The sequence below is a fragment of the Thalia democratica genome, chromosome 4, assembly GCF_965202585.1.
Source record: "Thalia democratica chromosome 4, ktThaDemo2.hap1.1, whole genome shotgun sequence".
Classification (NCBI taxonomy): Eukaryota; Metazoa; Chordata; class Thaliacea; order Salpida; family Salpidae; genus Thalia; species Thalia democratica.
The window spans coordinates 28,375,106-28,396,857 of record NC_139168.1 but is presented as its reverse complement, the minus strand read 5'-3'; the positions used below and the strand labels follow the sequence as shown (position 1 = coordinate 28,396,857).

Sequence of the window (21,752 nt, the reverse complement as noted above, 5' to 3'; positions counted from 1 at the left end):
AGAGCCACTTAAATAGTAAACCCTGTTTGTTCTAATAGTCAGTTTATTCAGCAGCATAGCTTCAGCTCTTTTATTTTAGCACAATCCACTGTCAACAAGTTGGAAAACAATTCAAGAGCTTACGCTGCTAAGTGCTTTACAGCTATTTTGATGCATTTTTGTTGTTTCAGCAAATTTAACATGCACTATATAAGCTCGACCCGACCGATGGTCGGCATCCAAGAATATTTCAACGCGGACTTATCAATATGAAATTCGGACTCGTCTTCCTCATGCTCATTGCTGCCGCCATGTCAGCGGTCCTTCCAGCAAAGAAAGTTATCACTTTTGGCGGTGATGACTGCCCCGCCGACCCAATCAGTACGTTTTGTTTGTTTTTAAAACTTACTAACTTAAATTATTAACTTAAAACTAAAACTAAGTTTGTACTTAAATTGTTTTCAACTGGAAAAGGCGTTTTTAGAGCTCTTCAGCTTTTTAGAACGTTGCATGTTTTATCTGTTTTTATTAATCTAAATAATTTGACTTTCCCCATTTTTAAAGCTACGCACAGTCGAATACCTGAAAATCTCGGCACGGTAGACAAGAAAAATACAAGCACTTATTCAAAGACGCTTTTTTTCTTATCTTTTGTCTTAACATATAAATTGAGCATTTAAAAATTTTGGCTTATTATGAAATATTTTTTCAAATAGAAACTGGCAAAACAAACGTATTTTGGAAATTATTTGATTATACCTTTTTTAGTTTTTTTGTTCAGTAAAATTACATTTTTGTTCACCATTGAAAAAGGAACACACCATGAAAGCTACCAATCTGAGTAGCTGAAACTAGACACAAAAGTTTTTGCATAACTCTTAAGTTTTTTAACCGGTTGTAATATTTTCGTTTGTCCTTAGTATGAAAAAAATTGAGTATATAATTTCTTATGGTAATAAGTATAAAAATTGTAAAAAAATAACACCTTAATGAAATAAAGCTTATGTTGAACTAACACGCTAAAACTGATTATATGTCTAGTTCATACACGTGTAGTTTTAGAAAAGAACTAACTAATTTATATATCAGTAAAAAGCTTTAGACCGCTGTTTCTTACCAACTAAAATAACTATTTTTAAACGCATCAGACTTTTTATAATTTCAACTGACTGTTTCAGAGATCGACGGTATCAAGAAGTCCTTCGAGGCTAACCACTCATTCAAAAAGCCAACTAAGCGTTAGTTTTATTAAAATAATAAAATAAAACAACTTATTTGCAGTTTAAGTTTGTCAACATTTGCTGCTGTTAAGACAGAATTTTGAGTTTTTATTTTGAATTAGGAAGGTTGTTTCAAAATAAATAAAAACTACTTTGCTTTTTTATATGTATGTTATACTTGTCTTTACTGATACTAACTACAAATAAGTTGAAATTAAAAGTATTTAAGAAAGAGTTTTTTGTGTTAAAACTTACAAAATAAAATATTAAGTATTAATTTTTCATGCTTTTAGCTGAAACCTTAAATTTCGGTTTTAGATTTTAAAAAAACAAGCGTTTTAATGTTTTTTAAATGTTGTAAGACACATGACACAACCCTTAGTTATTGTTGTCTAACTTATTTAATCATTTCAGCAATGGAGTTCTGCAAAGTTTCAAAGGAAGAATTCCTCGCTGCCATCAAAGATTGCTAAACGTTTTGAAGGACATATGTTTTAATTTGTGAAATAAAACAACTAAACTGAATTTCGTTGTTTTTTTTTTACACTCACTTTTTAAAAACAAAGTTTAAGCTTATACCGTAAATAGTTAACGTAGAACGTAAGTAGTTAGATTAAAAATTTAAATTTTTGCAAATTTAAAAAATTGAAGAGAAATTAGAAACTCTAAGTTACAAAAAAAAACAAAGAAGCAAGGTACGTTGGAAATCAAAAGTAAAAAAATATCTTTTATTGCTCTATTTTATTTTCTAAAATAATTTTTAAAAACAACTCTTCAAGGGTGTAATTTCATATAACTAACAACTTTATTAGCTTAAGTATAACACCACAAGAATATGTTTAACTGTACGTTTTTAAACGACATGAAAATTTAGTTATTTAAATTAAACTTTATATATTAAATCAGTTTGTTTTAATAGGTAATGAAAGCGTAATTAAATCAGAGTTACTAACCGAACTTTAATTTTTATTTTAGTCTGTATGAGATTTAGGAACACTTTTTTTACAAAATAGTTTTTGGGCAATTTAATAAATCAAATAACAAAAAATAAATTGATTTTAGTCAATAATCTTTCGCACATGTATACTGTTTACTTAAATGTTTTAGTAAAGATATTTAAAATTTAAATGTTCTAAACTTTCTACAACAGGTTTTAAACTGAATACTAAGTCTTTTTTTAATTCTTATTTTTGATTATTTAAAAGAACTAGTAAACTATGCCTTAAAAACTTGGGTACACTTTTAGAATATGTTGTAAAGTTAATTTTGAACTTTAATACTAATCAAGCAAAAAACACTAAAAAAAATCGTATAGTATCTTATCTTTTAATAAGACTCAATGTTTATTACTAACTAAAAATTTAAAAAAACATTGAAAATGAATTATAATAAACATAAAAATGTTCTTTAAGACTTTAGAGACTAAATCTTAAATTTCAAACCAATCGATACACAGTTAAAATTGCGATCAAAATGTCGCCATTCAATCACATAAGTTGGTAAGTTGTATGTACTAGATTAGAATGTTAAACTATTAAAGTATAAATACAAGCACAAAGACGAAAATAAAAGTTTGTTTTACTTCGCTAAAATATTTATTGTTTTTTTTAACGCGTTATTTAAATAAAGTCGATATCAACGTAAAGCTGTATTAATTTTCTATACAGTTTGTTTTGTTTTTGCTTACTAAAAAAATAACTTGATGATTTATTAACTGTTCACAGTTAACACTGTAATGCAACTTTTGATTGATATGCCACTTAAACTTGACTTAAACCAACAAAAAGCTTAATTTGATTGTCATAACAGTAGCCAAAAACATAATCTCAATTAATTATTAAGCTGATCTGTTACAAAAACCTTAAATGTTTATTTGAAGCCTTTAAACTCTATTTTTAGTCCAAGTTAAAGTTACAAATCTAATATAAATTTATCAAAATTTACTTGTTTGTGTTTTTTAAGTCAGCTTATGTTTTTTAACTTTTTTGTTAAAGTTGTCGAAATAGCAACTTGTTAATATATATTTTTTTCGCAATTAACTTTTTTTTGTGAATTCTTAAGGTAATTTAGTATAGGAAGCGAAATATACACACTTATAAATTATTGGTAAGTTTCTAAAATTGTCATTTAACTTGTTTAAACAACTTTGTACAATTATTAGATTTTAAACTATGTTTAAAATGCCATAACAAATTAGTTATATTTTTAAGTGCATTCTATAAAAATATTAAACCTATATCAAGTACATTTGGTAAGTTAATGCTTCATTACTATTTATTGTCAGTCGATACATATTTAATAATCATGATTTCAAAGGGTGGTACAGTGTTTTTTTTATTTTATATAAATTGTAAAATGTAAGTTCTTAAAATTTATGTTAGCAAAACTAATTATCTAAACTTTTCAAAGCTACAAATAAGTGGTTACAAAGCGAAGATTAAACTTTCTTATTTAAAAGCGTTTTGTTTGTGTTTTTGATTAAAAAAAAAAAAGCTTTTTAAACTAAAAATTAAGACGTATTTTTAAACAAAATGCATAAATTCAAAAACTTTTGTTAAATTTAAACTATTGCAAAATCTGGTATACTACGTTGTTTGACTTGATTACAAATTAAGTGATTACAAAAAACATAAAAAAATGATTAAAAAAATAATAAATAAAACCTTCGTAGTTATTTGGTTAGTTTTCTAGTTCGTATGAAAAAACATTTCTCATGATAAACAATCACTATTTATTTTATTTTTTCTAGAAATTTATTAAATTGACTTATTATTTAGAAAAACAACGAATGTGAACTGAAGTCCGCGGCCGAACTATGACCAACATCAAGGCTAAAATATGATAAGACTTTAAGTAATTTAGATGCGTAAACAAATTTGATTATTTTAAGTAAATGTTTTTCTAACAATAAATTTTAAAACACTTTAAAAACTTTGTAAAAATAAAACAAACAAATAATTATTTTTTCACAGCTTTTAAATCCATGACTTGACTTTTTGTTTAATTTCAGTAATTCAAATATTTTTTTGTAATAATTTAACATTTTTTAGGTTAACCATTCAAAAACATAAACAATATAAAGTATTCTTTTTTAATTGGTCAACAAAAATATCTATTTAAGTAAAATGAAATATTAAAATACATAATTTTTATAAAAGTTCACACTGTTCACATAAAAAATAACTTTTATGAAAGTGTTGGGTTTTTCCATAAAAAAAAGATTTTAATTAATTTTTGATTCTGAATTCTTAAATTTAGTGTTTTACAAGCTTTTGCAGTAGTTACAAATATATGGAAATAAATATTTTTTATATGCTCAAAAATTTATAAGAATAGCAACAATTTGCAAAGCAGTTTTCTTTATTCAACTAGCGATTTTTCTCTGTGTTAAACAAACTAACACATCTATATGGAGTTCTTTTAAAGTTGAGTAATGCAAGAAAAGAATAGAAGCAAAAGAAGATGAATGTGTGTATTTACTAAAGTTTAAGCCATAATCATTATAAATTAATAACTAATAATTTACAAAATATATGTTATAAAGTCGACTGCTATACATTGTGAAATATAGTAAATCAACAAGCACGCAGTACTATGTAAAGTTACATAAGTTGAATAAAGAAAAGTATTGTGAAAACTTTTGTTATTATATTTTCCAACAAACTTGTTTCGTTAGGATCTGTATGAAAATTTGTGTTAAATGTATTATTGCTCAGTCTACTTAGTTACGATCTATAAACTATTGATTAGTAAATTATTAATAGTTACAAACTTGTATTAATATTTTAAAAAGCTTTTGATAACGATTTTAATTTTTTCAAAATCCGAAAGGGCAATCAATTTAGTTGATTTATTTTGATTTTTATAACTATTAAATTTAAAAAATATATACAACTTTCAAGTTTGATAAAAACAATTACTCATCTAATAGTAAAATTATTTCTTAAAAATAGAGTATTTAAGTTACACTTTATTCTATTAACGGTTTGATAATAATTTTACGAAGCGTTAAAAAAAATTCTCTTTTTTGCTAAAACTGCTCAAACTTAACCGGCAATGTCAACTTGAGACTATTCACACTTTACGTGAATATACTCACCTACACCAAGCACAATAACATCAACTAAAACAAAAACATTCTCGGTGAATCCCCTGCACAAACACGTCACTGGCCTTCGCGCGAATTCGCGCAAATTCAGCGGGAAATTAAAGAACAAAAGATTTGCGGATGCGAGGCGTCACATGCCTTCGCATCATTTTATCAATTATTCATCGACCAGCATTTAATTTAAAAGGCGTTTACGAGCGCTTAGATAAATAGGTCATTTGCTTGTTATTCGGAATTTAGATTGACACCAGATAGCCTTAAGAGTTGCTTATGTTTACATTTGTAAGGAGGTTCTTAAGAAAGAGAGCTTTTGCTTGAGTTTGGTAGATTATAAGTTAGATGCTTTGTTGATATTTTATCATTAGTAGTCTTTGAAGCTCAAATCGAAGGCTAAATTCGAATAGAGTCAAAAAACAATTAGGTTTTTTAAACTTTGCGCTACCTTAAGATGGTATCTATTGATAGCAAATGACAAAAATATTTATTGGTTTTGCAGTTTTAATTGTTTTTAGTCTCTCCATGACTGTAAAAGGTAAGTTTTTGTGGTAAAATGCCAACAAGTTTTATTTTTATAGCTACAATTTATGCTTTTAGTGTTTTTATTGTTGTTTGATTGTGAGTTAAGTACTATATCATTTTTTAGGTTGTTTTTATACCATTTTTTATTGTTTTACATTTTATCAAAATCTAAATAAGGTAGTTACGTCTAATCGTTACTAAACTTAAAGTTTTAAAATGTAGCGTTGTTGTTAAGTTATTTTAAGTTTGTTTATTTAAATACCTGTAACTTAAACTTTTCATTTTCTTATTGTTCATGTGGTTTTAAACCTGATGGCGATAAGTGTTTTATGGTAGTAACGCATACTAAACAAACACAGAAATTTTTTAGTTTTACCTCGTTTTAAAATTCATGAACTTTTAGTTACTTGACTTTTTACAGACTATTCAAAATAAACTAACAAAAAAGTAATGAAAAACTCTTTAAAACATAATTTTTTAAGTAATAAATGTTATGTTTTGCCTTTTTCAATGGTATACACGAAAATTCAAAAACATGGAAAGTTAAAAACTTAAAGTTTTTTAAAACATAAAATAAACAAAAACTTAAAAAATCAAAAAACAAGAAGGCTAAAAAGTATTATCACAATTTTTTTGTAGCATCGACCGTGGACATTAAGCTGTCGAGGTGGGTTGGTGACCATGGCAACGACTGGACGGTGGGCTACAGCGGCTACTTCTATTACGTCATAGTCTACAGTTCGAATGTAGATCGTTTCATCTGGAACTTGGACGGAATAGTTGAAAATTTCAGGGTCAAAAACGAAACGTGTGAGCTTATTGGTAAGTTTTTTTTTTCTGTAGTAGATTTAGGTTAAGCTTGTAAAATTAATGTTTAAATAATTTTGGTTTTGTAGAATGTTTATTTAGTTCCAGAGTTGTTTATTTGTTTAAAGCACTTCCCACAAATTTAGATTGTATAATTTTTATGATTTTTTACTAAAAAATACATTTAAATTTTTCCAACATTCATCAATTTATAACTTTTCGACACATAAACACTATAATTTTTTGCAAAAAAATACTGTTCTAACCGTAGGACAGACTTAGTTTAAAACTAACTGCAAATTGTAGGTCAGGCCATGTTGCTGTATGAATATTTGTGGTCAAGTTTTAAAATGTTTAATACAATAATTTTGAACAACTGTTTTGCAATTTTATTTTTGCTAAATGGAAAAGAAAGTTAATTTTAAATTTAATTTTATAGCATAAGTAAGTTTATCCTTCTAAAAACTTTGAAATGTACTTTGAATATAAAAATAACCCAATTGTTGACCATTTCAAACTTTTCAAAATGTTATCTCCTATGTGACGATAAACTTACTATTTTTTTAGCTAAATTCTTTTTATTTATCAAAACAAACTTTATTTTTAACCTTATTACTTTTAAAACTAAATTTTTAAACTTTATTGTTATGGTTTATTAGTTTCCAAAAACAGTCTTCTATTTTATGACAATCTTACTATATTATTTATAACTAAACTCCTAGTATTTATTAATTTAAACTATATTTTGAAACCTCTGACTTTTCAAAACAAAACTTTCAAAGCTTTATCGTTTGTGACGTGACAACACAGGCGCGAACCAGCCGCGTTTCGACGGCGGATACGGGTGCATTTTCGAGGGTTCTGAAACGCGAGTGTACCTGCACCTGAACGAGCCGCTCTCATTGGATGACGACGGTGGCGTCATAAGGTTCCTGGCCAACGTCAGAACCTCGAACGAGACAGATGTTATTGTGGACGCCAGCGTCGATATCACCGTGAAAGGTTATTGTTGTTTTAGAAAATAAGTTATTTATTGTAAAACAATTCTTTGTCTACAATGTAATGGTTTTCAATAAATGAGTTTTAGTGCAAATAACTGTTTTCTGTTTATTATATTGCAATATGTTGTACAATTTATACAAATAATAACGATAAAACAGCTCGCTGTGAAAAAGTTATATAAGATCTTAGTCGTAAAGCAGTAAAAAACATTAAGCTTTGTAGTTTACACCGTAAATTTATTTATAGTTTGCCGCATGAAAATTTAATAGAGAATCATGTTGTTTTATTAACATATGAAAATAGGACAGGTCAAACGGACTTTATAGGTCTTTAATTTTTGTTAAGAAAACAATATAAGCTATATTAATGTTATCTTTAACTAAATAAAAACCTGTAAAAATATTTCTTTAGAACAAAAAGAAATTAAACTAGGTTTATGTGTGTTTTCATGAACAAAAAATAAGTTTCAGTATAAATTAAATAGAAATAAAATATAAGCATGTTTTTCAAATATACAGAAATTTTCAATAAAAAATTATTAGTTTGCTTTGATAAATTTAGCTTTATTTCAGTTTCATTTAGTTAAATTGAATAGAAACTTCTACAAAAAGCTCCTTAAATTTTTTTTAACTAATTCTAAAACTTTTAAAAGAGTTTTAATACTATTAAAGCTTAAGCTTTTCATATTTGAAACGAATATATCTAAGCCATTTATATCAGGTTTCCTTAACAAAATATACAAAACATTCAAAACAGCAAGCATCAGATTAATTTGCTTTACAGAGTGCTCGACTCGGCCGCCCCTCCTAGTGGACAGTTTATTTTCAATTTACGAGTCGCTCGGCAACTTCACCTGCCCCGACGACCACAACCTGACCTCCGCCGTCCCCTTCATCGGCCCGTCCACTTACTGCAGCCTGGACGGCAAGTGGGAAAACGACCAGCTTATGCGGTGCGGGACAGGTTTGTTAACTTTTTATTAAAACGAACATAAACAGCCTAAACAGTTTTGGTATAGATATAGTAGATTGTTTTAGGTCTAAAAAAATTTAGTGATCAATTATTTACGCAAAGGCTTTCTATTAGTTGGTGAGTGTTTTATCTCACAAAATATTTTTTTATGTACCAAAATATTCCCAAGCAGCTATGATAATACTAAAAATATATGCCTTAATAATTAAAGTTTAGTGTTTAAAATCGAAAACTTTTTAAGTAACAACTGGACAACGCCAGTAAATTTTTTTTAATAAGTTACCAGAAAAATTTTAAACACAGTCTCACATTTTAAAAGAGTCGAACTACCTCACGTGCTTTGCCTTTGATGTAAATATTGTTACTTCAGTAAAATTTTCAAGGTGCCACCACAAAAGCTGAAACGACCACCAACGGAGCAACAACCAATCAACAAACAACAAAAAACAAACAACCAATAAAAATTCATTCAACTGTGTCCAACCCGAACCGAACAAAACACGTGCTGCTGCAAAAAATAACCCGCCAAAAAACACCACATTCAAGTTTCGTAACAACCGAAATTATGAGGCCCTGCTCGACCGTTGCGGCGGAAGAGAAAAAGGCCATATTGGTGCGGAACAACCATGCGTCGTTGCAGGTGCTGAAGGTGGTGTTTGGGCTGATCGGGGCGGTTATCGCGTTGGTGTTTGTGATCGGAGGGGCTTGCACCTGCTACAAGATTAAAGTTAAAAACAACACGGGTTAGTTGGAGTCAATTAAAGTTTTCAAAGCTCTTGGATTCAATTAGATTAGTATGTCTTGGTTTTATTGATAGCGACTTTTGCACACTTTAAGAAAAAAAAATTTAAGGATAAGATAATGTTTTAACTCAAACCTGTTTTCAGATATTTACTTTTTCTATTTTAGAACATGTTATGGCCTAAAGGTTTTTTTGGAAATTTATTTATAAATGTTGCCTCTTTTTTAGTGAAACTTCACTGGGATAGCAAAACTAAGTTTTATAATTTCACTCAATTTTTTTAGTGTCTGCTGTCAATCCTAAACAAACAGTGACATTTAAAGATTCTCCTAAAAGTCTTCGTAAAATCACGAATTTTCAAAAGACTTTCTCCATAGATTACGACGTAGCAATGAAGAAACCTAAAAACGAGTCGAAAACAAAAGGTAATACAGTTTGCTATAAAATAAAAGTTGTTTGACTATGCAGTATACGTTTTTACAAAAGTTAAACATAAATCATAATTTAAAAATAATTTACATTAAACTAAAGTGCATCAGATTCAAAACAAAGATATGACGTAACTATTGAATATTGTACAGTACAAATTTTCGGTGAAAAAATTGATCTTCCAACTAAACAAACAACCAAAATTCACAAAAACCACAATAAAGTGACCATAAAATACTTTAAGATTTATTGTAGTTAAGAGGAGCTTTTTAATATTTTGACAAAACGATATGAATCACTCCTCTTATTTAAACAACCTTCCTTTTTCAACGCATACACAACGGATGTTGATTCTTTTAAGCACAGCCTACAAACAGGGTTATTACCAACTGCTATTGGCTGTGCTCTTTTAATCACCTCCCAAGTTATTTAAAATCAATGTTTTTGCGCTTTAGGCCGCAAACATACTTTGAAAGCTCAGTCTCATTTTCGTATACACCTTTGTATTTTGTTTGTTTAGAGCAGTCCCTCGACTTCTCGTTTAGGTAAAAATTTATCCAAATCAGTATATTTACCTTAACATATATATTATTAACTATATGCTTACTAATATAAGCTTTGTGTTGTAGTACGTGTTACTACACTGAAATTACTAACCAAGCTCTTTTTACAGTTGTTTTTCGATTAAGTTTTGTTAAAGTATATAATAAAAACTAGCAGTTGTTCTTCTTCTTAATGCAATTATTTTTAGGGCTTCCAAACTTGCAAAGCTACACGGCAACAAGTACAGAACAGTAAATAAAGAGTACGTTGCAAATTTTTAAGCTTCATTTTTGATATTTTACTTAGGATTATGTAAAACTTTATAAGTTTAAATTTAGCTGTATAAAAACTTTATATTTTTAACCTAACTTTTTTATTAAACATTTCTATATTTCTTAAAAAGTATTTTGTTTTATTTTATAACTATACAAGTTATATGACTCTAATTTTATTCACACTAATTAGTTGTTGTAAAATAAAAAAATAAATCATAATTTTTTGTTTTTTATTAATTTTTCTCTGTCACAGGGCAGTCTCGTTGTGGGGGTTTTCCCCCTTCTTGTTACCACAGTTGCCACGCAACAACTGAACTCTCTCCTGCAGCGCCATCTGATGGCGGATGACAAACATCTGGTCCTTCAGTCCCTGCATCAGGTTTCTATCAAGGGTTATTCCCCTGCTCGAAACTATTTCTTGGATGTTTATCTGGTTCTTGAGAAGTTTGACCTGCGCAATTGGAAAAAAAAAATTTAATGCTTAGATTGAAATTAGTTTAGTTAAAGAAAAAAAAATCAAATTAGCTTTAAATGATACATATACTTTTGATTTTGATTTATATACTTTTATAGTTATTTTACTGTACTGATTATTAAAACCAAGTTATAAAAAGTTATTACGTTGTTTAAAAAATATATCTATAAGTAATATGCTTTATTTGTTATTAATTATTATCAATCAAAAAATCCTGAAAGTTTCGTTTAATTTTAGTTTTGCACTTTATAACACACAGTTCTTGTTTCTTCTTTAATATGCTACTATGTAGTTTTGGATTTGATAAATAAGTGATTCATTGCTATTAAGTTTGTTATAAGCATTTCTTAAACATTTGACGATGTTTTGACAAAAACTGTTTGCTGTTTATTTACTTTTAGTTCGTTTTATTACCAACCTGATGTTTCAAAATGGTTTGTTGCCAATTTTTCAAAGTGCTAATCGGTGTGTTTAATGGTATGCAACCGTCCAGAGATGGTTCTTTCACTTCTACTTCTAAAGGTTTCCCCAATAAATACTGTTAAGATTTTTACTTTTACATTGCTTAATAATACTTTCTGTACATTTTAGCGATTTCTTCAAAGAACTGTATTTATTTACTATTTTGTTCTCAAACATTTTAACTGAACTAAAAATAAAAAAACAAACCAATTTGTCTCACAATTTAAATATTATATCTTTAAAATATTCTACAATATCATTGAATTAGTATAGGTAATTGTTTGAAATATTGGTAAATGCTTTTTTTTTGAAAAATTATTGTTAATAAAACTTACTTTTGCAGCTTGAATAACGAATGCACAGAAATCCTCTATCGTAGTCTAGAAAAAAAATTTCAAAAAACAAAAAATAAACTGTACTAGTTTAGTTTTTGAAAAAATTAATTTGGAAACAAAGTTTGCTGTACACAGTATTTATACACGTTCTGATTTAAATATAAACCAGTTAAACTATGGCTCGATAACTTAAAGGTTTTTAGACAGGTCTAAAAAGCAAAAATTTGTAAGACTTTTTTTGTCGTTCAATAAACATATTTATTATTTTGTACATTATAAAGAGTTGTTTTTGATCTAATAGTCAGTGTTTTACAAACTCACCAGGAAAAACCAGCTTATATACACAGTATATGATGTCAAGCTGCTCAGTGCTCTTCTGTCGTCGCAAATGCTCAGTATCTGGTTTGAATATAATATTAACAAAATAAAATAGTATAAGTGCATACAACACACAGTGTATAGCAGGGTTTCCTAAACTTTTTTGCAAATAGCCCCCTCTTTAAAGAAATAGAAAAAAGCCATGGCCCCCTCAACAAGATTACTCATAAACTACGATAAAAAACACCAAAGACCTTTTTTATTTTTTATTGTTTTTGCTCTTCATCTGCAACTCAAGAATATCTAGTGTAAGTTTCAGATTATGACCTCATGGCCCCCTGTGACTCCTTCACTGCTCATGCCCCCCCCCCTTCTTACCCCTTTGCTGCTAATGGCCCCCTGAGTATATGTCATGGCCCCCAAGAGGGTCACTTGACCCACTTTGGGAAACCCTGGTTTATAGCCTTTATAATAGCAGTAAATGTGTAATTTCTTTTTATACTAAACACCTACATGTTAACAAGAGCTTATGTATATAGGAAGTTTATATTGACCACAGTATTTAAAGTGTAATTAACGAGTCTATAAATAAGTTTCAATTCAAAAAACCTTAATAACGTAAGTTACATTTAAGATCTAATATCTTTTTTAATGCTAACCTTTAAGTCATGAATAATGCAGCAGCTTTCAGCCTACAAAAATTATTATTTGTCCATAGTTAATTATAATTTACTCAAAACTTCACACATAAAACAAACAAACCTTAATACAATAGAAAAAATTGCTAACACCGCCGAACAAAGAATTGAAACTTCTGGAAACTATATCCTGAAAAGTTACTTGCAGTAAAAATTGGATAAAAGATCTTTCCATTTATATAATCATGAGGCTTAATATCTAAAGTAATTTTAATACCTTAAGTAGTTGATTCATGAAAACTTTACGTTTTACAGCTCAAAAGCTAATAACTAAATTTTTCATAACAGGTTTATAAACAAATCGTTAATATTTTATTTAGAAAGTACTATTAGTTGAAATTAAATATAAGAAAAGTATGTTTAAAAAACTATAAAAGTTCATATTAAAAGTTTTAAATTATTATTAATATTCAATAATAAACGTTAATCAGAAAAACTAGGCTAAACTTAAAATTTTCTTATTTTTAAGCTACAAATTTGTTTTACAAATTTTAACAAACTAACGACCAATTCTTCCTCAAACTCGTTATAGCACTTCTGCCTTGAAACGATCGAAATGCTGGAATCGAAGCGGGACCTCATGGAGTGGCAGGACTTCTTTGATCTCGTCGAGTATCCGGATCTCCGGGACTTCATCGAAATGCAGGACTTTCGGCCCTCCAGCGAGCAGTTTCTCTGGAATAAAATATTTGGATAAATGAAGTTTAGAAAAAAAATTTCTCTGAAATGATTATTCGAATTAAAAAATGGCTTTAAAAAAAAATGCTTATCTGAAAAAATATTCGGATAAAAAATGTTAAAAAACTGGTTGCTCTGAAATTAGTTTTCGGATAAAAAGAAGTTAAAGAGACATTTACTCTTGAAAAATATCAATAACCAAAGCTTTGTCTATTTTTTTAAATTAAAAATATAAACTTTGTCTTGTATACGCTAGCAATTTAGTAAAGCTATTTTCAAAGAAGTTAAAGTTGAGAAGACTTGATATTTTTGTTACTTGCCTTGTATAGTGTAATTAATTACTGTTGAACTCATAGTAGGTAGCTATATTTTTATGTATTTCTTTGCTAGAAGACTAAACACAATTCTAGTTTAAAAATGTTAAACATTCTACCAGAAAGACAAAAAGCAAAAATAAAACGTTTTAAAAACGTAAGAGTAACAAAAAATATGTATATCTTTGTAAAATAATTTTGACAAGAATGCTACTTTAATTTTTGCAAGTCTTTAGTTTATGTATTGTTTTGTTTAATTTAATTGAATTTAAACTTAAATATATGCATAAATTTTCAACCATCAAAATAATGTTCTTAAAAAATAAGTAATTTCTCAATAATATAGAAATTATAAACTTGTATACAATATTAAAAACTTAAGTAGGTTTTTTTGCAAAAATATAATTCGACTTGTACTAAAAAAGCTACGTAAAAATGTGCCTGTTGAAGTAAAAGGTCTTTAAAGACTAGCTAGCTTTGTTTTTGTTAATAGATATATTACTTAGTATTACAGCAAAATAATTTTTTTTAAAATCTAACTTTTCATAAGCATGTTAGGCTCGCATTATACTTGTTATTTTATAAATGAGAACTATTCGCAAGTTATCAAAGATTTTATAGAACATTTGACAGCAATTTAATTGTAAAGACCAAAAAAAATTCAAACTGACCTATAAAAACCAAATTTAAAAACTTTTATTACTGACCTGCGAGAGAACGACTTTGTAGTTTTTCCTTTCCCATTGTTGGTCCTCATTTAAAATGTCGTGCGGATCTCCCAAACCGTTGTGATTCTGAAAAAATGACTTTAATTAATATTTTACAAGTTTTGGTAAAACGAGAAAACAAAAACCAAAGCTTTGTCTACTTTTTTGTCTGTTTTATACATTAGATCTTGTTTTTACGTGTATTTCTAAATTTGTAAAGTATACTGAATTCAGGTTTTCTTTATATTTATTTATAAGGTTATGTATAAAAAAGGTACTTTGAACTTAGTTTAAGAATGCGTAAAAAAACTATCATTATGAGTATAAAAATTGTAACGGAGCTCATTTTAATAAAATGAATGAAAAAAATAAAATATATTGAAATAAATTTATCGAAGTTATTACTTTTGGGTATCTGACGACAACTTTTAGCTTTTCAGGATCAACCTCTTCGAATATATTCGACTGTTGAGAAAATTGAACTAGTTTTATAAAAAAATTAAGCGCTTTTAATCACTAAGTCTGAAAAAGTTACATTACAATATTTTTTAGTACTAAAACAATGTTATGATTGAAACTTAAAAAAACAATAATCTACTCAAACTTTAATCAATTTAAACAAATGCATTTAAAAATTCGCCAATGTTTTATCCTGAATGCAGAACGTTTTGAAAAGATTATTAATTACTATTACTCTTTTATAAAGATTTTATAAAAAAGTTTATTTTACAAAGTTTTATAGACTTTTATGTAGTTTTAACTAGAAACAAACACTTTGCAGTTGACGAGAAATCTCTTGCAGGTGCTCTGTTCCTATCATCTGTAAAAAAAAATTTGTTTAATTTATTTAATAAATAGAACTTATTCTTGTCACAGAAAAAGTTTTAAAGTTTAAAACGAAGTTTTTGACATTTAAGCGCCCGAAACCATGCTCACTAAAGGCAAATTAACTTGCTTTTTAGCGAAAAAGTACACTAATTAAAAAACAAATTTTAAGTATAAACTATTACCTGAAAGTTGTAAAGTATCTAGTCTATTATTGTTAATAAACTTTAATTGTTTGTCTTTTGTTTGATTTTCCAATGAAACATTAAGTTTCAAGATGTTAAACTGGAAAGGTAGTTTTTATACTGCTTTCTCGCACCGTTGTTTTGTAAAATAAAGTTTTAATATTTAGAAAAAAAAGTTCGTTTTTACTTGAAGCTATTTAAACCGAAAACTACTTACTTTAGTCTTGTTTACTTTCAAATTAGTCGTCTAAGTTCCATTCCAAATTTACATTTAAAACACGAAGAAAAAAAAACGACTTTTACAAACAAAAAATGACGATTTTACACCATTTAAGTAAGTATGTAAACTATTTTTGAATAAATTAATTTACTTGTTTATGACGCAAATTCTTTTAAAACTTGAATTAAACTGTAAATTTTTGAATTAATTATTTTGTATAAAAGCAAAACCAGTTCATTCGAACCTTCTTTAACAATACAGCAATTCCAATTTAGCAAAAAAAGTAAGTTAAGTATATGTACTAAAAAAGTTTTCCATTGACTATTGATGTTTGATTGTTTATAAAATAAACAGAACATATTGTTCTATATAAAAATAAGTTTTTGTGATAAGCCTTCTAAAATGCATTTTGAAACCATTTGAAAAAATAATTATCTTTTGGCTTACCTTAAATAAAATTCTCAAACAAGCTAAAAAGGGGTGAATGTTTTCCATATTAGGAAAATTTTAGAAGTACACAAAAGCTTTTTTTAATTGAAACCAAGTATTAAATAAGATACCGGTAGCCTTTTATAAGTCGCGGGCTAATTTATTCGGAAAAAGCTGCTCGCGGGCCGCACTTTATAGAAAAAAGCCTTCGAGGGCCGCAGCTATTCTAAAATAGTTGTAATAATCAGTATAAAAATACTATCATAAGCCGAAAGTACCATAAAACACGCAATAAAAAAGCACCAGTGAAGATTAACTATTAAATTAAGAGCCTAGTTTTAATTTTAACGTGAAAACTTTTTTTTTATTGTTATGAAAAGTTTGTGCTGACTTACTTCGCGGGTCGAAAATTTTGAATTCGAGATTAATCATCAAGTTGTTTTAATTTTTTATTAAAAAACAAAGAAATCTGTATTTTCGAAATTACAAAATTTTTATGATAATTAGTCGTAATTTAATTTAAAAAAATAGAAATTTTACAGTTTCTTAATTTTTAATAAAATATTGAGTTTGTTTGTAATTTAAAACTAAGCGAAATATTTTTGGTATAAACAAATCTACAAAAACTAATTTACATCAAATTGAGCTATAAACTATTCTATTCGAATATAATTTATTTTAACAACAGATGAGTTTCTATAACTTGATATAAGTGTGAAACATTGTGTTGTTTGTAATAATTTGTGATATTTAAATGTAAAAGTTATTTCTATAAAAGTACTCATAGCTAAATCATGTATTAAATTTATGTATTTTAAATTTTAGACGTAATCATTTAATGTTATCTTTAAAGTACTGAGATAAGTTTTATGTACAAAAATTAGTAATATAAGTTTTCACTACTACTTTTGTTATTTTACATTTCTTATAACACTTTACTTTAATCATACTGTTCTTATCTTTTTATATCGAAAGATAGCAATTTATTAACATACAAAGTTTTTGTAGACAGTTTTTATTATATGATTTCAAAAAAGAAGAAAACTAACTATTACATAATTCTCTGTAATAATCTTTTTTTCTGCCTGGGCGAATAATTAAAAGTTTGTTGGATTTTTTAGCCGGAATTATCAAGATTATAAGCCGTTTTTGTTGAAATGAGTTTGTATGGACTTATATTAAAAAAAAATTACGATTACGAGCTAGAATGGAAATTTATAAACAAAAAACAACTATGTCAAACAAAACCCGGATAAAACTCCTTAAAACCGTTCAATGCACGGTCAAACTAAAAAAAAAATAATAGATTTTTTTTTAAGTTTTTTATCCAAACTAGAAAGCTAGACTAAAAATTGTTATTATGGTGCTGTAGCGTTTAACTTAAATACTTTTTACTTTTTTTAGTCACATTGTTGAGTAATTTTATTATAAAGTTATTTAAAATGACATTTTTATTTTAAATTATAAACAATATTTCTTCAGATCGATAGTGAAAGCCTTTGTAAAACAGGTTATCACGCTTATTTGGACGTATTTCATGTACAACTGATTTAAAACTATATTTATTGTTCGCAAATACAAACAAATTAGAATATTACAACAGAGTATTAGCCGACACCGAAAATCATAAAACGTGTTAAACTTAAAAAGAGTATTCTATTATAAATTATTTTACAAGCATTTTTATACACCTTAAATGTAAAAACTGAAAAACTAAACAATTATAGCAGTTTTTAAAGAGCAGACTGTTTTGATATGCATAAAATTTTCATGTATAAGTTTTTAAAAGTTATATCTATAACTACAAAGTTTTGAATATGTAATTATTTAACTGACCTAACTAAAAGTTATATGAGTTAATTTTACATTTGAAAGTAAAAACACTAAATAATTGAGCCACAAAGCTAATAAGAATATCTTATATACATTATAAAAAATTAACCTGTTTGTTAAAAATGTTATGTACATAATTGTTAGAAGTAGTTGCATAATCCTAATACTTTAATAAAACATTTTTGAAAGTATTAACTGGAATTGTATGAAAAACATATTATGTATGTTATGTTTAACATACCAGTATCAATAGTTTTTTTGTAAAGCTTCGTACACAAAATAAGAACACTTGATATATCAAAATTCAATAAGTGAACTTTTTTTTAATATCTAAGTTAGTTTGAATTTTTTTATATTTATTAATTCAACTATTTGTTTTCCTCCTAAAACAGGACAAGCTTATAAGTTTTATTTTGCTTTTGTCGCTACAACTTTGAACTTTTAAATATTGCTTATGCGAAAATAAACAAGAGTTAAAAATAACGCTTTTCAAAATAAAACTGACTTTTAATTTGTTTAAAAGTTAATATAAGCAAAACAACTTGCTGTTATTATTATTTAAAAGGAGTATTTTTTCAGAAAATGTATATTTATAACCTTTATAGACAAACAGCTGTTTTTTTGCTGTTTTATTTAACTGCTTACTTAACAAATTTAAATATACAGGATGTTTATGTTTTGATATTTCTGTAAATACAAACAATGAAACATTAAAAGACGAAAAAAATTAAGGCTATTTAACTTAAGTGTATAATACTGTTTTTTTGTAAGTTTGTTAACTTACTTTTGTAAGATATAAACTATCCACTTTAAAACTTTTTTTTATAATGTTTTGCGTACTTACATAACTGTTAATAACATTATAACAAACTTTGAATTTTTTAGATAAAGAATTTTTTAGTTTTTAAGGCTATTTTTATAAAATTTCAACAATTCAAACAAACAACAAACATTACATGATAATTTAATTTTAATTGACAAGTACTTATTTTTTGAATTATTAGTTTGTCATATAAAACTAAGGAAATGTTTTTCTTATATATTTTATTGTTGTAAAACAAAAAGAGGTCTCTACTCTGTAAAAGGAGAACAAATGTACTTTTTGTTTTTTCAAACAACACCTCTTTGTCAATAAAACTTTTCAAAAAATAAAAGACCTTTTTTTTTATTCTTTGAAGTTAAATCATTTATAAAAAAGATTATCTATGGTTTTCGGTTTTGGCACTTGTGTTTAATGGTGTACTTTAAATAGTAAAACAAGGTTTCAAACATTATGGTCTTTAAAGTTTCATAACTATAGTTGTTATTTATATGACTGCATTTATAATAACTTTTTTTCGATACCGATTTTTTAATTTCAAACAGTTACAGCTTACTTACAGTAAACAAAATTAAGCAACTGAGAAAGCAGTTTTTCAACACTTTTTTATACCATACAGTAGCAATCACACCATTGTTACAAATTTACAAAACAGTGTGATTTTCGATATTTACAATTAAAAACATGGCACAAACCAATTAAATTTTACTCATTTTCTGTAATCAACAATTTAATTTTTCTGCCTGGGCAAATGTTGTGCAACCAGTGCAGAACATGGTTTGTAGATTGTTTAATCAAAATTATCAAAATTATCATGATTATGCACCATTTTCATAAACACGAGGCGATATGATGTTTGATAAAACCAAATTTACGATAGGGAGTTAGAATGGAAATTTATAAACAAAAAGCAAGAATGTAAAACTTGATGTTTTGAAAAATATAAAACATTTTACCAAGCGTATAAGCTGCGACCTATTAAAAAATCAAAATACCATAAAACTAGTTTACTAAACGTTTTGAACCCTAAATTAAGAGTCAACAAAACTTGAGCAGTGGTGTTAAACTAAACAATGTTGCTTTAACCATAAAACATAGTTCAAGTTTTCAATGAACAGTTTTAGTAGCAGTCAAGATTAAAAACTCAGCTTGATAAAAGTTATAACGAACAAAAATAAGAGTTATACTCCAACATAAAGTACTATTTTTAAATAAAAGTCAAAATTTATTTTATGTCGAAATTCACTTCTTCATATTTTAGATAAAAACTCAAGTAATGCATTTATATTTTTTTTCTTTCAAGACTTTTATCTTTTCAATTACTTTTGTCTTTGACACTGACGAGGTCGTTGACCGAAACTTAGTTTGCACAATAAAGTTTGAAAAAATAAATGTACTATTTCTCCTCTGGAAGTTGAGATCTTTTTATTTGTTTTTCAACAATCAAAGTGCATAAAAGTTATATTTATATAAAAAGCTGTGACTTAAATCATAAACTGAAGTCTTATATCAAAGTTTATACATTTACGTTATATACCTGTTTATATGATATTTTTTTAGTGTTGTAGGTATCTTCTTTTAATTTCTTATTTTATTTCTTATTTTGTTATAGTAATTATATAAAATAATGATTAATTGTCGTAAATTTTAAACGGCTACGTAGCGCTTCATAATGAATAATTTTCCCGAATGAGCTTTGTCTTCGAAATTAGTTCATGCAACAGCAAAAAGCTATTCAAAGTCAATTCATTCTTTTAAAATTTTGATTTTAAGTTTTAAAAGTTAAAACTGTCTTTTTAACATTTGACTCACGTAAGATCACACAGTAACGACTGTTTTCCGAGAACAAAACGAGCTCACGATAGGTCAACTTCGTGCGATAGTAATTGTTTGACGGCAATTAAATTGAGTATACATAACAAATTGCAGTAAAATAAAGTGAACAAAACAAAATGCAAATTTTAGGTGGTTTTTGAGTTTGTTGCAATTTTTGGTTGAACTTAAACAACCGTTGGAATTTTTACATTAAGCAAAACTTTTCCAATAAAAAGATGAATCTTAAAATGTTAAAAATGTTATCGCTTATTAATTAAATAATTTAAATCGAGTTTATTTACTTAAAATCTATACTAATTCTTAAAACTTCTCTAAAACAACTAAAAAGCTACTAAAAGCTGCCTTCAATGTTGTGCTGTAGAAACTTAAAATTAAAAACAATTTTTACTTGTATATTTGAAGTATTAAAATTTATTTTACATGTTGTAGATTAGATAAGTATGTTTAATGTAATAAACACTTTATAGTTATATTGTTTGAAGATAAACAAAAATTTTGAACTTTAGCAGTCATAGAAATATAAGAAAGCTCACTGAAAAGTTATCAGGTTTTAAGATAAATTATCTAATTTATTAGTATATCTTATCTAAAAAACCGCTTTGTACTTTTTAGAGAGCTCGATTTGCATTAAACATTTAGTTTTTGAAGCAAATACAAAAACCTTTTGTTTCGATATCAAATTTCTTATTTTTATCAAGTTTTATTTCGTAATAGGTAATGAAAGCGATTATAAAGATTTACGACCAGATTAATTTAGTTAAAATGCCTAAACTTGATAAAAGTTTAAGAAAACTTTATCAAACGTAAAGTAATCTAAATTAAAACAGTATTAAAAAACTAAAAACTTTAGAAATAATCCATTTGAAGTTTAATCTAAAAACATAGGCATTAAAACCACAAAGCTTCAACCGACTATTTATTATTTGTACAGTTTAAGAATGTAAAACATTTAAAAAATAATGAGTTACCGTAAACAAAACGTTATATTGATAGATGGTGAAAAATATTTATAAATATTTTA

The 21,752-nt window shown here is 26.7% G+C and overlaps 1 long non-coding RNA gene across 1 annotated transcript; it reads left to right on the top strand.

Moving 5' to 3' along the window:
* The first annotated feature begins 204 nt into the window (after positions 1–204).
* Positions 205–1,724, top strand: LOC145834800 (uncharacterized). Its single transcript, XR_014369792.1, has 3 exons — positions 205–360; positions 1,158–1,217; positions 1,614–1,724. It is a non-coding gene; the product is annotated as an uncharacterized LOC145834800 (long non-coding RNA).
* The last annotated feature ends 20,028 nt before the right edge of the window (positions 1,725–21,752 follow it).